The sequence below is a fragment of the Dermacentor albipictus genome, chromosome 3, assembly GCF_038994185.2.
Source record: "Dermacentor albipictus isolate Rhodes 1998 colony chromosome 3, USDA_Dalb.pri_finalv2, whole genome shotgun sequence".
Classification (NCBI taxonomy): Eukaryota; Metazoa; Arthropoda; class Arachnida; order Ixodida; family Ixodidae; genus Dermacentor; species Dermacentor albipictus.
The window spans coordinates 80,936,377-80,955,645 of NC_091823.1; the positions used below are offsets into that span (position 1 = coordinate 80,936,377).

Here is a 19,269-nt window from a genome sequence, read left to right on the forward strand (position 1 = left end):
CTACATTAACCGATAAAGAAACTATCCTTTCATAGCACGTGAGTGCAACACACGATGCGTTCTCTCTGGCATAATTGAACGGTACTTACCTTGAGGGACGAATTAAGTAAAAAAATTAAATTATGGGGTTTTGCGTACCTAAACCACGATCTGATAACGATATACGCCGTAGCGAGCGACTCCGGAATAATTTGGACAACTTGGGTTTTTTAACGTTCTCCTAAATATAAGCACACGAATGTTTTCGCATTTAGCCCCCATCCGCATTCGATCCCGCGACCTTGTGCTTAGCAGCCGAACGCCGTAGCCAATAAGCAGCTACGGCAGGTACGAATAAATTGAAAGCTCGAGAAACGGCTAGGATAGCAGATACCGATCGTTGCCACCCGAGATGACCTTTGAGGAGCTGGTACGGTTACAGGGAGTTTTTCTCTCGTTCGCCGAAGGCACAAGTGAAAACAACCTCGCCACGCTAAAAAATAAGATGAAGAAAAAGGAGAAAGCGTCGACAGTGAAAAAAAAAAAAAAGCCTTTTCATCGAAGGTGAAGACCCCTGCAGTTATGGAGGGAAAGAATGCCACGTGGATGTCTCGTCAAAGGTTCTATGATGAAATAAATATGTGGAGTCTAGTACGCACAGGTACACGTGGCTGGCTTAGTTACTTAATTGGGCGAAATATCGATCTTAACTGTTAGTGAATGCGAACGCCAGAACAAGTTATATATACTACCACCACGCCTACTTGAACGTGCGTTTGTCTCTTTCCAGTTCGAACACTTGCGTCATACTTTGGTCTGTTCGTTGCTCTCGTGAGATTTGGCTGATCGAACGGTTCATGGTGCCTTGACGTATCGGGACACGCCACGCAAGCAGGTATGCCGAGTATTTTCAAACGCCCGAATTCTTTTCCGTGGGCCTACACCTTCCGCGGACCTAAACCTAAAAAGGGCACCCCCGAAGGCGTGCCCCCTTTTGTGCTTATGAAAGACACTGTTAGTTTGATTCCTTACATTTATTGTTATTACTGTTCTGCACTCACAACGATATTCCTTCTAGCGTTTTCTATTTCTCTTCTCTGTTTCATTTATATCTTCTGCCGCACTTAAATCTAAAGCAGAGGGGCAACACTTCTTTTTTTCTCTGCTTGTAGCTTCGCCATATCGCTCATGGACCCCTTGAGAGGGCCCTGCACGAAATCAGCGCAAAAAGACAATTCTGTCATGAGCAAGAGGACGCGGGTAATGACCGGCTATGCCTCGACGCTAAAGGAAGTTTAGAGTGATCCAAGCCCGTGCATCGTTGCTGGCCGCCTTAAACATTACTCTCGCTTCATTCTTATGCATGGGGCGATAAAAGACTCCAAGTCTCGTCCTCAAACCTTTTTCTTGTCCAGCCTTTAAAGTTGACCACTGCCTTTGCGTTGACAACTTCTGCAGAGTTGCGCAAGCGACAAGAATGCGGCACGCCAAACAACAACAGGACGGCGCGTAACAGCCACTTGGAGGAGGAGGGAGGGGGGGAATTTCCCATCCTCCTCGCGTCGACTCTGCGGCCACGACAATTTCTGTTTCTGGTGCTCTTTCTCTCCCCCTACTTTCATTCCCTACCCCCTGTGCAGCGCGGTTGAGGTGTCCTCTGCTGAGAGACAGTTACTGCGCTGCACTTTACCCCAACCTTTCCTTCCCAACATCAAGAATCTCCTTCTCTCTCTCTCTCTCTCGCAGCGAGAAGAGCGAGGAAGAAAGAAAAACGAAATCTCGGCGGTTACGCGGGGCGTGCGTTTCACGCAGACGTCGGCGGAGGCAACAGCGTCACGCGAGCTTCTTTTGCACGAGGCTTACGTGAAGGCGTAATTGGGGTAATTGTTTAGGAGCTCCCTTTCGCGAAACTGCCTTGTTCTGGGCGCCCCCCTTTTACACTTTCCAAGGTCGGCCGCGGATGCATGTACATACCGGCGTCTTCTTGCATGACGCGAGCGGCCTTGCGACAGCCCTTCGTTGCTCGTGAGGTTGATGAAAAAAGCTAGATGCTACGAGCGGCTTCATTGCTAGACCTACAAGGCCAGATATATTTGCAATAAAAACGGTCATTATGTTTTTTTGTGTCCTTTAAGTTTTGCATGATTAATATACAAAGCCAGGCACTTATATGCTGGCCCGTGACCACTTTACAATTTTTGCGCATGAGCTTCTTCCCTAAAACACAGTTCAAATTCAGTCCAAACCTGAAAATTATGTAATTTTATTGGCGCGGCTGTGCACTACGCAGAAATCGGCCCAGGAAAGAGGTTTGAGACATACCTGATACGGAAAAGCAGCAGCATGGTATGCCGTAAGACAACTGAAGATTACCCCGAGGCAAAGTGATAGTGGGCGATTGTGAAGATTTATAAAAAAGTTGTTCCCCGACGGCTGGAACAACGATAGTTTAGGCTGATCTACCTTGCATGGAGGACCCACATCTGTGAGGATATGTTTCCTGCCACCATGCTTCTCTTGTAGTTGGAGCAAAACAAGTGAAGCAACCAAGGGAGAGACGTTACATTTCATCTCAGTACATCCAGTGCATACAAACACTCGTGACTGTAGAAACGCCCGTATCTGTCGCGTATCGGCATTAGTTTCGTAAAATGCAATGATAGCCTGGTAACCAGGCAGTTGAAAGGGCCAAAGCAATGTGTCGATACTGGATGTTATTCATGCTGCATGAAAATGCGGATAAATTATTCTTGTAGTAGCAGTGCAGTTACGAGTGTTGCTCGAGTCTCTACCATATAATTAATAATATTTGGGGTTTTATGTGCCAAAACCACTTTCTGATTATGAGGCACGCCGTAGTGGAGGACTCCGGAAATTTCGACCACCTGGGGTTCTTTAACGTGCACCTAAATCTAAGCACACGGGTGTTTTCGCATTTCGCCCCCATAGAAACGCGGCCGCCGTGGCCGGGATTCGATCCCACGACCTCGTGCTCAGTCTCTACCATATACAGAGCACATGACGTTGCCGTCGGTATACGCCAAAACCGACATAAAGGCTCCTTACCATTGCCAGGTGTAACCTACTCCAATCTGCATGTTATAATTTTTGCAATATTGGCGGCGAAAATGCCTAAGGAGGAGGAGGACGAGGAAAGAGAAAAGAAGAAGGCAGGGAGGTTAACCAGAATAACGTCCTGTTGGCTACCCTACACCGGGGGAATGGGAAAGGGGAAAGCAAATGGCTAAAATGCCTAAAATGGCTGCTTGCTGCTGCTTGCTGCTGCTTGCTGCTGCTGCTTTCTGCTGCTTGCTGCTGCTGCTTTCTGCCACCGCCTACTATCGCCCACTATCCCTTTGCCGCATCTAACATTTACGCGCTGGATTCTACGCGTCTGCGTGACTATGCCTATTTTCGATGCTTCTTCATCCGGTTCTCTCCTTCGTGCTCGGTTCGGGTGTTCGGCGTACGGTAGGGCCGTATTATCAAATATTAGTGCTTATGATGCTCACAATCTACCTCCCATGAGTATCGCGGGAACCTGTTTGCTGACGGCTGCGACAAGAAAGTATACAAACTATGCAGTATTTCAGCACGGTGGTGGTCGGCATGCCTTCAGAAATGTCGTCACAATGGCTACAAGTTCGGTAGACACGTTCAGAGAAGGATTCACCAGCAAAAAGACAGGGTTGGGTAGCGCGGCGTATCCTTTGCATTGCAAATTAGGTCTTGCGCTGCAGATCACCTTCTTTTCGTCGTAGTTATTCATTCCGCATATTCACGTTATAAGTTCGCCCGCGTCAAACTTAGGGGCGCGCAGGAGCTTGCGAAAGGACAGAGAGCCTATTACCTATTAGTGTAGTACTCGCTGATATTCAAGTGGTTTTATAACACATCGGAAGATGAAGGTCACAAGGAAAACCGGCTTAGAGATAAGTACTTCTTTTCCTGCTTTAGTTTATCCTGCAGGAGGGCTGTTGTAAGCAGTACGTCTCTTCCCACCCCCCCCACCCCCCAAACGCACACACAAAAACGAAAAAATACGAGAGTAGTCGGAAAGGTCTCCTGAAGCCAGGGCAGTTTTTTGTGCATTTCATCCGTAGTGTCTTGCGCACTTAAGTCGGATTAACGGCTTAGCGACAAGGTTTATCGGAGCTGCTCATAGCAATAATAGCGTTGATATTAAGCTGCCAGAAGCAAATGACATGCATCCAAGTGTTTTTTTTTACTGCACATCAGGTAGTGTAGATTAAAAATGTTATTAAAAAATTAGTAGGGAACTTCGATCAGAACGCCTGTCAAGCAGATCGCTCTATGGAATATAATCCTGACTTGCAGCGCACTATTTTCTGGAAGTAAATACATGTAGAACTAATAAACTAACTTACCAAATTCACGAAGTTTTATGCACCACTCCTTAATTCGACCTATGCTCTTTGGTCTAAATAAACACCGACACATCCGTTTAAAATTCGAGTGTCGGCACCTATATATGTCATTTGGCGTTTTAGATAGCGATTTAACAAGCAAGCTCCTGACACCCACTATGAGATTCCACAAACACACGAAGTACCGTAGTCGCTATAGGCACACAAGAACACCCTCAAACGAAGACTGACAACACAATTTCATAAACAAAGACCCTGATTGTGAATATTGCTAGCAGTGGTAAAAGACACTGCAACTTGAAGTAGGGAACGTAGGGTGCCCCAATGGAAAGAATATGTTATTGAAAAGTTCCTACGTATAGGATCATGTACCGACAGTTGGCAGCACAGCCTCAGGCTCGTGCTAGCATTTTCAACTCGCTTGACTGCTACTGCCTACGTAGTCTCACTAAACATCGGCTTCCAAATTCCATTCCGAAATAACTGTGGAACCCTGCGGGGCACTTAGTCTGGTCGTTTGAAGCATGGGCCTTCAACGCTTCTCCTGCCGCATCTCAAATGCCTATAGAGAGTGCGTCTTGTATGTACGAGTGCATTTTCAAGTGCATCTCTACTGGTTTTTCTTGCAGGCATGTCCGTAGTACAACACCGCACGGGTTATCCCCCCCCCCCCACACACACACACAGACGCACCTACTAATTTCGCCAGAATACGGCACTAATAAGCCGTTCTGCTGCTGGGAACGTTCGAGGGCAACCATTACACGCGCCTGAGTGGAACGTACGATAGCGTTGTGTGGTGAGGCTATCGGATAACTGGTGCCGCCTTATTGACGACCTCTTCGGGGCCAAAACGGCATTTAAAATCTGCGGTGGCGATGTATTTGACCTGTTTCTACATATAGGTGTGCGCTCAGTCTGGCTGACCCACGGCCAAAGTGATTGTTAGATCAATCGAAGGAGGACTGGCAATCATTTTTTCCCGAAGGGCTGGACGAGAAATTGTTAATGCCTTGGAAGGTCCAATGCATCTTCGGAAATAAATTTTACTTCACGTTAATAAAGCGTACACGGTTTGGCTCGCATTTCCTGTAGGAGTATACATTTACATCAGGCTACGAAAACGTGACGTTTGGTAACGCTAATGAAATTATATTTCATTGATAATGAGACGCCGTATTCAGCGATTACTACGTATATATACTAGCGCGAGAGTAATCAAGCTTGAAATCGGGATGACGTTGAACGAAGGGACTGACATCTACATGGAGGATGGAGTATCATAATTGTGATAAATCATAGCGAAGGGAAGAGGACGTGAGAAAGCGCGCAAGTGTTAAACTGCAATTATCTTTTAAGATTGCAAGAAAAAATTCAGTAAGAACAACAAACATGACTAGTGTTGACTCTTCGCTTCTTTATGTTGCCGCTACGCCACATCCTTACTAATCCAGATGTGTGTGCTTACTTTTTCGGGGGAAGGTGTCAACGTCATGGCATCCATCGATCTGTATGTATATCTGAAGACTTTCGGAGCGATACAGACAGTTTATTTTTATTTTAGAGCCATACACCTTGAAATATCGAGATATCTAGATCCGCGTTGGGCGTTTCACTAAGGAAAGAAAATTGATAAAATAGGATATTAAGGGCTGACGGTTAATGAGAATAACTGTCCAGTGCGTCACTCTGCACCTTGGGGAGGAAGCTTGCTAAGCAAAGCTGCTATAGACGAGCAAGATTAGATTTATGTGTCGGCTAGCTTAAAAACCGTTCATGACCTGATGCTTATCACTCAATGCTAAACGTCAGGACTCATTCGTCGCGCGATATCTCGGAAAAGCAGCTATGGCGTACCTGTGGCAACGACAAGAACGTAAAAGTAATGTAGATGATTCGTTTATTTTTCGAATTAGGGCGTCTGTTCCAGAACCCTACTCCTAAATATCGTTTCGTGTTGATTATGACTGTTGGCCCTAAATTATGCGGGCGTCTGAGGTCCAATTAGAAAACCATATGCTTGAGTGATATCCATACTGGTTCCTGTCGCGTTGTGCAGCATAACGTATTTCGGAGGACGACAAGTGTTTCTTTGGATCTAGCTGAATAAGCGAATTTGCCTCGTTCGAAGGTTGAGTGCCGCAACTACGCAAAACTCATGACACCGACTCTGAGATAACGCAGCTACTCGAGGTAGGCGTTCAAGCCTGCTTTGCGGGTTTGCAAATGTCCCTTCGTATACAGTACTCGCCGATGTAGTTAGCATGCGAATCAGTGCCAGCGGCGGAACTTGGCATCGGGTTGCCGTGCTAGTAAGATTTTTGGTCATACCTGCACATAAAGTTTTCCGAGACTAATCAACCTGTCTAAGCTGATTTAGAGTTTTTCGTCAGTGCCCCATAAAGGATCGCTCCTCTGTTGCCGCAACGCAGGCGAGTGCTACAAAAGCTGCGCATGCGCAATGCATGCGCTTCTAAGATACGAATCTCGTTCCCGTCACGTTGACATCACGCAGTGCGAGGTCATATTTTGTTCGGTAGCTGGGCAAAAAGCAAATTTCACTCACGATGAAATGATGAGGCTAATTATGGCCCAGGATCCGACCTCTCAAATCCTGGCAGTCCAGAGGGCTCGCGACAGGGCCGTCAGGTTCCACCTGATGGTCCCCGAGTGGGCCTAGCCAGGTGGCGTGGAGTTTACTTACGCCTATAGTGGAGAAAATAAAGTTGTTTCACTCACTCACTCACTCACTTCGGCGGTACCACGTGGATAGTCAATAGAGCCTTTAATTAGGCGAAGCATTCTTTGCTTCATACCAGACACTTTGCGGTATACGCACATAGGTAGGTTTATAGCACGCCTCGTGTCGGGTCTTTTCGATAATTACATGTCCGGTGGGGGGATTGAAATCGGGTCCCCCTCTTGTGCCCCACCCCCCCTCTCTCCCTGGTGATCAATGTTCTACTGACTAGTGTTCGCATATGGTTTCTTTCTTTTTTTTCTGGCCGCGTTTAAATTCTGCCGAAAGTGGTCGCAAGCGCACTTTCGTGAAAAGTCCGAAGGAAAAAAAGAGAGAAAAAGAAACCAGGTCAAGGGCCTTTAAAAAATGATTAGGTTGCATTGGCTTTCAAAGGACACTCGGGCTGAATAGTTTAACCATGCTCTCTAAGCAGGTCCTCACCGCTTCACTGTTTATGGCTTACTTCTCATCCTGGTCTATCTGAAACCGTTGGACAGCACTTAGGCAGTTCATTGCGAAGGCTGTTTCAATATGACGAGAGTGCGCGCAACCCCTAGCTCATTGGCCTGATGTATACTGGAACAATGCACATGCCGGAGAGCTTCGCGCTATATGCCGGAGGTCAACGGTCTTACTGCGGCACGCTGAAGACAGCGGCTGCAGCAGCCGATCGCTTATACAGGGTGTCCCACGTAACTTGAGCCAAACGTTCAAAATATGCGAATGCCACGTAGCTGGACAGAACAAAGGTAATATTATTTGCCGTCATTGGAGATACTCAGATTATTTTTTTAATTCCGCCGAATTAGATAATTTTAAATGTTTAACGTCTCTTTTTTGTGGGTTAGTATAATGTTGGCATTCTTCCAGTTCTCTGGGACCCTTCAAGTCGTGAGACATTTCGTACAAAGGGCCACATGCTGTTCAAGCATGATGTCTCCTGCATTTTTGATTAAAGCTACTATTATTCAATCTTCTCCTGCCGCTTTTCCTTTTCTAAAGTATTCTAAAGCCCTTCTAACTTGATCGCAAGTTATAGAAGGAGCCTCTGTAACCTGTTCAGTACTACTTCGAATGGAAGTACCGTGGTTGCTCTGGGTATTGTACAGGTCAGTATAGAATTCTTCCGCTGCTTTTACTATATCTTCGAAATTGCTGGTGATATTGGCCTGCTTATATTTCAGTGCATACATCCTTGCTTCTCCTATGTCAAGCTTTCTTCTCACTGATTTCATGCTGCGTCCATTTTTTACTGCTTCCTCAGTCTTTCTTACGTTATAATTTCGAATATTCCTTATTCTTTTCTTTTTGATCTGTTTTGACAACGCGAATTCTATCTTATCTCTTGAGTTGTACACTTTTATTCTTTGTCGTTTCTTTATTAGGTCTTTCGTTGCTTTGGAGAGCTTGCCTGTTGGTCGCCTTGGTGCGTTGCCTCCCACTTCAGTTGCTGCTTCTGAAGCCAGCCTATAGTTACGGTTTCATTCATTACCTCTACGTCATCTTCATCTCGGTGTTCTAAGGCTGCATATTTTTTTGCAAGTACCAGCTTGAATTGGTTCGCTTTTAGCTTTACTGCGTCTAGGTTGGCCTGTTTCTTCTTGACCAATTTTACTTTCTCTCTTCAAACTGAGGTGACTCCTAGATCTCCCTAACCTATGATCACTACACTTTACCTTATCCAGCACTTCTACGCCCTGCACTAGGCTGGGGTCGGCAGAAAGTATGAAATGAATTAACTTAATTAGTCAGCTTCTCGAATATTATAATTAGATGAAAAGTGTCAATGAGAAAATCGTAGAGCGACATGAAAAACTCCCAATAAAGCTTTCTGTTGCTCTACACGTGCTACATAAAATGTTTACGCAGCGTAACAGAAGCCTGCAAATACACGCAACATTGCCGCGTGATTGGCCACTCGAGGCACTTTGCGTGTATTCGCGGGCACTGCAGGGTCTACCGATACAATGGAAGCGGTCGCACGTCAAATCAACGCTTTTGTGCCCGCTGCGATAGCTTTGAGGCTATGGCATTGCTCGAAGTCGCGAATTTGACCTAGACAGCCGCATTTCGACGGGGGCGAAATAAAAAAAATGCTCGCGCACTTTGAGTAAGGGACACGTTAAGGAACACACGGTGCCAAAATTAATCCAGGGTGCGCCACTATGGCCTGCCTCATAATCCGAGTGTGGTTTGGCACGTACAGCCGCATAATCCAACTGAAGTTTAATTGTTCTTCCACGATGCGATGTGCCATGTGAGGCAATGGCAATGCTCAACCCTCTCGGAGGTTATGAAATATGGTGCACGACAACGTATCAAGCAAACACCTCTCCCTTTGTGTTTTGTGTACCACGCAGACGAAAAGCAGTGGTGCACGCAAGGTGACGTTTAACATCAACTCACCACTCTTGTGTTGGACAAAACCTTCAAGAAATTAAGCATTCGCCATCGACATCACCGCTAATTATCGTCAGCCAAAGCAAGCAGCACAGAAAGTTCCACTTACATGGATTCCCGCAATGCGTGGAATCTGCATAATTATTTTTTTCTTTTCTTTCATTTAGCCGCAGCGCACACGGTGATTTGAAGCCACGCTACAGACGCGAGAATGTAATTAGCGAGTGATAAAAAGGTAGATAGGTGGAAGGGCTGAAAGCTATAAAAAACGACACTCTGATCGCCGGAACCAGGAAGAAACGGGCACTAAATGCGAGTAAGATAGGCAGGTGTGCGTACGTGGGCCCAATTAAATGCAGGAGAGCCTCTTAAACGTGGGGTCCTGTGGCACGTTTCCTCGAAGTTGCAGTTCCTTAGTCTATGAAAAACTCCCTCTCCCATGGCGAGTACATTCGCGATGAATATCACCAGGCAGATTGAGGCACACATAAAGGCATTAACTGCTTTTATGTCTGCGTCCTAGGCAACCGTTTTCTGATGCTTAAATAAGATACTTTGACTTGACTAGATTGCTCAAACATCGGTCCCGCGTGAAGCGCATGGAGCGCCCCGCTACTGTATTGAATCACTCGCGTGGAATACGTGGCACCGTCTTTTTTTACTCTTTTAGTGAACGCGTTTATCAACGTTTCCATCGTACCTGGTTGGGGAACGGTTGTTAGTACCCGATGACATAATATAAAGGCGGCCCAAAGATATACAGAAGTTGCGAAATATCGCAAGAGCAGAGATCGAGAAACGAGACGAAGAAATAGAAGTTATTGGTTTATAAGATATCCGGTTATCTGCGCGTGCCCTGCGCACTGAAAGGGGTGGACGGGGGGTGTTGTGAAAAAGAAAGGCTTCTAGCCAAATGGCTTACTATATTGCCAGCATGACACCTCCTTCTCAATCGGTAAACGAGGAAAAGAAAAATGTAAAAAAGGACATTGAGGAAATGGAATATTGTCTCATACTTATATTTCATTTTCTCCTGTGTCTTGTTAGAATGACTGTTTACTGAATCGGGCGGTGTTTTTAGTAGCTTTAACTTATTCGCCAATGTTACCGATCTCTAAATTTCTTCTCTCAATACATATCTGAGATCTTCCCAACCCCTGGCCAATGCTCCCAAGTGGGTAGGTGCCCAGTGACATTAAGGTCAACATCATAATCATCATCATCATCAAAAAAATTTGAATGGCTCACACGAGTCACAGGATGACACGTGTAACCATGTCAAAGCCGGTCTCGCGGGCCCGTGGACTGCAGCAAGGGAAGAAGCGGCACCGAGACCGTTTAGGGCGGACGCCCGTTGAAGGCACTGCACCTATATTTTAGTAGTATGCGAATGTTCGAAACTTTCGAATAACGCATCGAGCTTTGGGCTATTAGATTCTGTCATCGAATCAAATAGTCGCTATTCGATTTGGCGCCTCCAATCGCAAAGTCCCCAATAAAGATCCAAATATATTTTTTGAAAATTCCGCTGTAAACGATCAAGCATGATGTGGAAGCAAAATATTCGGCCCCTTTCATCCCTTTAACAGTGCACACAACAGTGGACAACTCGCTGTGTCGCTCAAGCAGCCAAAATTTCCCGGCTAAACATGATCAGTCGTAATTAAACGTTAGTTAGACGTGCTATTCGGCTGTGGGATTTGTTTGGTACTATTTATAGGTGCAGAACCTGGGTCATCTCGTCGAGTACATTATGAAAACATTTTATTGCAACATACATTGCATTATACAATCGTGGTACCATCTGCCGCGACTATTCGAACTAAATATAGTGTGTGCAGTTCCCATGCACTGTGAGAATGAATCTTATGCGAAGCATTTTGCAGGCATCTGACATATATCTAGCATTGTTTGGAGTTACACAAAGCCATACGAAGTGAACCATCATTATCATCATTATCATCATCATCATCATCAGCCTCGTTACGTCTACTGCAGGGCAAAGTCCTCTCCCATACTTCTCCAATTGCCCCGGTCATGTACTAATTGTGGCCATGTTGTCCATGCAAACTTCTTAATCTCATCCGCCCACCTAACTTTCTGTCGCCCTCTGCTACGCTTCCCTTCCCTTAGAATCCAGTCCGTAACCCTTAATTACCATAGGTCAACCAACATGTTTGCGCAAATTGAATGCTTTTGTGCGTGGGTGGCGAGCGTACGCGTCTGTGACGAAAGCAGCTCGACGACGGCCATGTTGAAGGCGATCGTTTGGCGGCAACGGCTTCACTTATACGGCAGCTGTTCGACGCGAGCTTAAGACATAGCGACTGTTGGTTTCTACACAGGTAGTGGACGAGCGTAAGTAAGAGAAACACGGATTCGCATGACATCAGCGACTAGCTGTTATGCAATCATCCGTACCTATGGCTATGTAATGTAGTGTATATTAAAACGGGGGACAAAGACACTTACTCGGGTGAAGAAATGTTAACGCACGATTAACTTGGGCCACCATGAAGTTGGTACAACGTCGCCTAGTTTGTACGTAGCTTGCTACGAGGAAAATACTGGGAAAAGTGGACCGCTCTCGGAGATAGTCCAGCCTAACGCTGCGCCTCAGAGCGCAAGCTGCCACAAGAAAGGAAGACGATGAAGTGACACGGGGCGCAAGCTATCAAAATTCTTAACAATATTTTCATTACACTGCTAAATTACAGTTATATAGTCCCTATTCAAATCTAGTTTCGCTTTACTTCTAAGCATACGGAAAACCGCCTGCTTCATAACCAATCCTCCATAGTGGCTATGCGCCATTGATTAGGATACAAGACAAGCTCCGAGCGTTTCAGCGAACTGGCTGGCTTTGGAATGGAAGAAGTAAGCATGCGATCGTGGCTTAACAGTGTCAAATGGTGCATCATCGCAAGGTATTGAAAAAAAAAACATTATGCCATATGCATGCTCATTGTTCTGCAAAGCATTTGGAAGAAGCGCTTGGCAGTGTCTATTATACATCTTGACATTAGACAAATTCGTCTATGTTTCCGAGAACCTATCGCAAGACTTCTTGAAGTAAAACCTTTTCAACGAGAGCCCCCCGAATGGCGCCATAATGCCTTCTGGGCTGTGCTAATTGCGCGTGAGCCCCAGCGCAAAAACACTGCAGAAGCTGCCGCGCGAGCCTTTGTACTCCCCCAGCACAGTCCAGAGAGGAGGTTCTCGCTCTCCTATACATACGGCAATGTCGTGTACCAGAATGGCTTGACCAATTGGAGCCACTTGAATGCCTAAAATAGTTTTAAAACTTCTGAATCGACCCATGATCCGCTGGCATGTTTAAATCTCACTTAATATTGCCAATACGGCTCTATTCTGAGCAACAACAAGCAGTAAAGAAAGAAAAAACATATGCTGATGTGCTCGACGGCAGAGATTCGATTCTACTGTCGGTGACACGCTATTTTCAGTTTCTTTCTATGAAAGCGAAGCGGGACAGCAGCTTACCTACCTAGCGCAAAGGGCCAAGAAGGAGGCAAAGGATGCTTCACATTAAACACACTTTTTTGCCCCTCTGCCGGCACCACAAACTACACACGCATTTGCGATTCGGTCGCAAAGATATACACATATATTAGTTGGCTGATTCTGCGTTTCCAAACTTCATATAACAATGAATGCCCGCGTAATGCTCAGAATAAGTACCCGAATTTGCGAAGAAACTGCTTAGCTAATTATTCCTAATGCTCCGTTTGCGCATTCGGCAAAGCATGCTTTATAATGTGCAGGATATACGGCAAACGCGTTCTAATGTTGTGTGCACCAGGAGGTGAGAACTGCTGGATACTACAATGGAGAGAAATCTTTACATTATTCGCAAGCTATTCGAAATATACTCGATATCCGATTCGACTCGCTTCTTTCACTGCACGATTCGCATTCGATTCGGTTTCAAACACTACTATTCGCACACCCCTGCTATGTTCTTGTCTCCGTGTTTCCTTGAGTCTCCGTGTGTGCGTGGTTCTTGTGTCCGTGCTCGCGAGTTTTGTGCTTGGAATGAGCAATTAAGAAGGGCCTCATTTGCATACCTGCCCAGGAACATCTGTGAACTTCCTGGGACATTGGTTTAATACGCAGTGTTTCGAAACGACGTCACTGCATGTCTAGTCACCGTTCCTACAGCGATAATCTTTTTTTTTGTGTGTGTGCATAATTGTCGAGTCAGTAAACAAGAGTAGCAGAACCCAACCTACCCAGACGGCAACTTCTCCTTAAACACACTTAAAGAAGGGCCCCTTTAAACACGCTGCTGCCGCTATCGCTCCTCTAGCAGCACAACAGAAATTACGATAGCTTCGCTTCCATCGTTCTTGTGTGCTTGCATTGCCTGAGAAATGGTTCGGTCTAGGACCGAAGCAAAATCGTGCACAGAAGGACACGTTCTATCCGGTTCTGTCCTATCCACCGTGTTAGCCCACCTGCTATGCCGCTGCTTCGCAGAGCTCGAGGTCGTTTAGGCCTGTTTCATGCGGGTACAGCAAAAGCCATTCATAAAAGGTGTTATCCATAAGTCATCATTCATTATTTAGGTTGGTCGCTTATCAACTTCCTACACCGGGTTTAATTCCGGCCGCGGCGGCCGCATTTCTGTGAGGGCCAAATGCAAAAATGATCGTGTATTTCGATTTAGGTACATGTTAACGAAGCTCAAGAGATTAAATTTAATCCGGATGCATGCGGATAAAATGTCTGCGCGATTACACAAATTTACGGTAATAAAATTTTGGTTCTCGTCTTAAGCTACAATGCTTGTGGTAACTCCATTCGGTGAATGAGTCGAGCCACTCAGTAATACGTTTCACGAACATATGTGATCTGTAAGTGCAACTTAAATTTTCATATTGTAGAGCCTTGGGAATGCGATAATAATAAAAAAAAAATAAAGCTCTTGGTGGCACCTTAACCCTAATATTTCGTCTGTGAGTGATGCAGCAGCTGATCTTCACTTTGCTATGTAATCTGCATGTATTTTGAATAATACAACGTTGGGAGGTTGTGCCAAAATGTAATGGAAGTTTAGCACTTTGCTTATTTGTCTTAATAACTTCCTGAACCAGAGATACTGGTCTATGTAGACTAAGTAGTCGCTGGCTTGAATCTTTTCTTTAAATTCAATTTTTTGCGCCAGTCGGTTTAGTTACCGTAATATTTCCGCGCTGTAATGTTTGGCTGATATATTTTTTTCTTTATGAGGTTCGTGCTATCCTCTAGACTTTATCGGGCTCAAGAATGCGACTAGATGGGCGCTCTTTGGTCATAGCTGGCCCTTGCGCCATAAAAACCTTATAGATCATCATCATCGTCATCATCATCAAGAATGCGAGCTGTATTGCACGTTTATGTACTAACATTCAGAAGTCGTCCAATCTGAACATTGATTTTGCAAAATTTCAACAATTAAAGCCCAGCTTTCCCCGTTTGACCCAAGATGGCGGCATCAGCGGTGGTGTATCCACCCTAAACAGATATCCATGATATTCAGGGACGCTACTCTGAGGTTACGAGAGACGCCATGCAGTGGATGGCTCCAGGTTAATTTTTCACACCTGGGATTCTTCTACGTGCGCATAGATCTAAGTACACTCGCTTTCTTGCATTTCGTCCTGATCGAAATAGGGCCGCGGGGATCGGGAATCGAACCCGGGACCTCGTACAGAGCAGCATAACGCCATAATCACTTCATGAGCTACTTTGGCGGCTCACGGCTATAGCAGTATAGTGCCATTAAGAATATCACTGTGCTAATGTATAGGACTTCTGTGGCGGCTGCTAGCAGTTGCGATGCTAATAATAACCGATGTGCTGGCTTCATATGATGGGCAGAAGGCCTAGGTTGTTCGAACACGTGGTTTCTTCTCTTTGATGGTAAAGTCACAGGCAACGTGTCCGTCACATGCCTTTGTCTTGCGTCTGGGAAGCAAGGACGCTGAGTAAAAGTGGTTGAAGTGCAAACATCTAGATGCTGGGACAATTTCTGGTCACGAACTCAACAAAACTCCCCTTATCGTTTTTTTCCCCAGAATCTGCGATTCGACTCACTTTGTATTCCTTCAGGCAGCGTACTACTTGAGACACGATGACGCACGGGAGACCGTCTGCGTGCTGCAGGAACATACGAAAACACGCGTAATCAAAAGCATGCAGTCTAAAACATACGTAAAACACGACAAAAAAAAGTGAGTTAAAAAAAAAGACAAGAGCGGTGGAGTCGAATATTGTATTGGTTGCGTCTACGCCGGGTGCTTTCAGGGTGGGATAAGAAAGAAGGGCTATCAAGGACTGTAATCTCATTGGAGCACCAGTGCGGTCCAGCCGTGTGGCGTTGCTCCCGTGAGGCGAAAAGAAAAACGAAAAAAAAAAACCCGAACGCCTCTGGGGTGCATTTTCTGGGAAATACCAGGTTGCGCAATAGATGCGCCACACGATGCTAAGAAGGGGAACTTTGTCGCGGAAGGAGGGGCGATGGGCTTCGATGCCTATTCTGAATCGGAGACATTCCATGTCGCAACAAGTCGACGGGCCTGTCCTCATCCGAGAGGCGGGAAAATACGTAAGGGGAAGCTTAAGAAAAAAAAAAAAAACGTAGAACGGGCTCCACTAAAGAAAAGAAAAAATGCCGAAAGGGAGTCCTGCCCTTAACTCGTTGATTGCTTTGAAATTAAGATGCGTCGAGCTCTCATCGCCTGTGTGTTCCCCCCCAGACCTTATCATCAATGTTTCCATCTAGACACAAGCGCTTCCGCGGCGAACCGGTTTCAAGCGGCCTGCGCAGTATACTCGGACAAAAGCTATCTTTCATACAATGTTTGATAACCATTAATATTTCAGTGGTTATCGGGACACTGCTTATATCGAACCCACATGCTTATATCGACCGCCTGTGACTTAATGAATGATGAACGTCTGAGTTTGAGTTTACTGAACGTTTCATGGGGGCGTTACATATGGAGACCGGTATAGAGAAAGAAGTCCTTTAGTGTGTACGCTGCAGTGGGACCTTTGTTAAAATGTTCATAAATATAATACAAAATAACCGAAGCAATTGCGAAGCGCAGGCATACAATACAAGCAAACAGAATCAATTGCGGAATACAAGCAAACAATACATACAAATACAGGGAGTTGGAAAGAATAGGAAGTAATGAACAGAAGAACTAATCACAACTGAATAACATATGCAAATAAGCGAGTAAATAAGGGAAGGCATAACGAAGTGTCAGAGATGCAATCGAATATAAATTGAACACTAATAAATCACACGACATGAAGTAACTGTATGAACATAAGAATGCGCGAAATGTACTGGAGAGGAGGAAGAAGTAACGACTGCGATCGTCATATAATTCAACTGCTCATAAACAGGCGGATTGAACGTTTGAAAATAATTAATGCGGCCGAGGTTTTAGCCTCCAAGGGCAGACTATTCCACACTTTGATGGCTGCGAAGCTTACGGTATTTTGTCCGTAATTAGTGCGAACGTTAGGCAGTAAAATATTATTATTGTGGGAAAAACGTTTATTGTTAGAGTTAGTCGTAAATTTATTTCCTATAATATAAAGAAGACTTCGATTACGCATGATGTGGTAGGCCATAATGGATAAATGAAAGAAAATAATACTTGAAATAGGAAGGATACTTAACAAGGAATATAGCGGAGACGCGTGAGCGTGATATGTGCTTTTCGTTATAAAACAGAGTTACTGTTTATAGATATGTTCTAGCGGGCTTATATGTTATAGAGGGTCTAATATGTAAGGCCCCATGACTCGATACAGTAGGTCAAATGATTATGTATGATCGAAAAATGGAGAGAAGTTAGCGTAGGAAGCGCGAAATACTGATGAGCACTGAGAAGAACACGAATGCCGCAGGCGGTTTTCCTTCTTGTTTGATTAATGTGCGCATTAAAGTTTAGAACACAGTCAAGTTCGACACCGAGAAATGTGTATTGATAAGATGGGTATATTGCATACTTATTGACATACACCGGAAGTAAGTTACACCGTGTTTTAAACCTAGAACTGAATATAACAAACTTTGTCTTAGATGGATTAATAACATGCTTATTTTTACGGCACCAAATAGCAACTCTCTGCAGATCACTGTTTAGCTGGGAAGTTAAAGCTGGAATCGAGTCATCTGAAGTGAAGATGGGCTTGTCATCAGCGCAGAGTTGCGATTTGGCCTGTGGTGACAAACAATCTGATAGGTTATTAATGTAGATGAGAAATAGAAGAGGGCCTACTATAGACCCTTGTGGGACCCCTGTGTTGATTGTCTTGGTGTCAGAAAGCAGGTCTGAAATAGATAAATTCTGAGTACCATTAAGTAAGTAGTTAGAAATTAGTTCTCGTGGCGGGCCAGTTATACCATCAGAAGAAAGTTTGCCCAAAAGAATAGAACGATTGATCGAGTCAAAAGCTTTATTGAAGACAATGAAGTCTGACCCAAGGAACCTGCGGTCGTCAATTGTGCTTTGACGTTTTCAGTAAGTGCAGCCAAGGCGAGATCAGTGGAGAGCCCCTGACAAAATCCTAACTGATGTGGCGATAGTAGCTTAAAGGTAGTTTGCAGGACGTGTGGAAAATAACTTTTCAGCAACCTTATTAAAAGGGAATTATAGCGATGGGCCCATAATTATTGATTAATGATTTATCGCCTTTCTTTTAAGCAGGTATTATCTTGCTTTCCTTTAGTCCAGAAGGAAAAATAGAGTGCTTAAAGATTAAATTGACAATATGAGCGAACATAGGAGCGATGACATCAATAATGTCCTTTATTTGCCTAGCGGGTATGTTGTCAAATCCTGCGCCAGTTGTTTTAAGATTCAAGATGGTGTTACGAACCTGAGTGAGAGTGGTGGAGAAAAGGTAAAAATATCGCAAAGAACGACGACTGTCACTAGAGTAAGAGTGCCCGGATTGTGTTGTTAGACCAGAAAAATATTGGCTGAATGCATTTGCAATGGTATCAGAAGCGCGAAAGGTGTTTCCATCGTGACAGATTTCAGTAATATCAGTTCAGAGCTAGTTTTTATTAAAAATGAAATAAATATATACCACTGCTTTGCTGTATTCTTACCGGCTTGAATTATTAATAATCCCTGTTTGCTTTTCTTAACAGTAGGGTTATAGTATTGCTATATTTTTTGCATCGTTCTCTTAAAGACAGATAAAAAAGGTTTTTGCTTCGATTCTCTGTATAGGTTGTCTTTTTTTCGTAAACAAGTAAGAAGACCTGGAGTTAGCCATGGGTTTAGGGGAGATTAATGTTTTCTTCGGCACAACAAATTAGAGGCTGAAGACGTTATCGCATCAGATATGAGCGAAAAAAAATTCGCTGTAGGCAGTCTCAGGGTCTTTGCAGGTAATGATGTAAGACCAGTGTATTGTAGCTATTAAATGGGTGAACATTTTTTTTTTGTCAGATACCGATTTGGAACAGCAAGTATTCGATGGAATTGCTACGCGTCGAAAACGAAGCGCTACGGGGAAGCGGTCAGTTATATTGGCACGGATGATAAAAGCCTCGGCAGCAGTAAGTAAATTTGTTAAAACATTATTAATTAAAGTGCCAGAAATTTTGCAAATACAGCAAGTTGGGACGTTCAAGAGTGAATCAGGATCATATCCAAGAAAAATGCGTTCATAAAGACTGGAACCCGAGCATGAAATATCTAATAAGTTGATATTGATGTCACC

The 19,269-nt window shown here is 44.6% G+C and overlaps 1 long non-coding RNA gene across 1 annotated transcript in view; it reads right to left on the reverse strand.

Moving 5' to 3' along the window:
* Positions 1-6,939: 6,939 nt before the first annotated feature.
* The window catches only part of LOC139057431 (uncharacterized), a 327,910-nt gene continuing 315,580 nt past the window's right edge, over positions 6,940-19,269 (reverse strand). The window contains exons 3-4 of the long non-coding RNA XR_011512783.1: positions 15,607-15,669; positions 6,940-7,073 (exon numbers count right to left, since the gene is read on the reverse strand). This is a non-coding gene — a long non-coding RNA (uncharacterized lncRNA). The remainder of the gene's footprint in view (positions 7,074-15,606; positions 15,670-19,269) is intronic.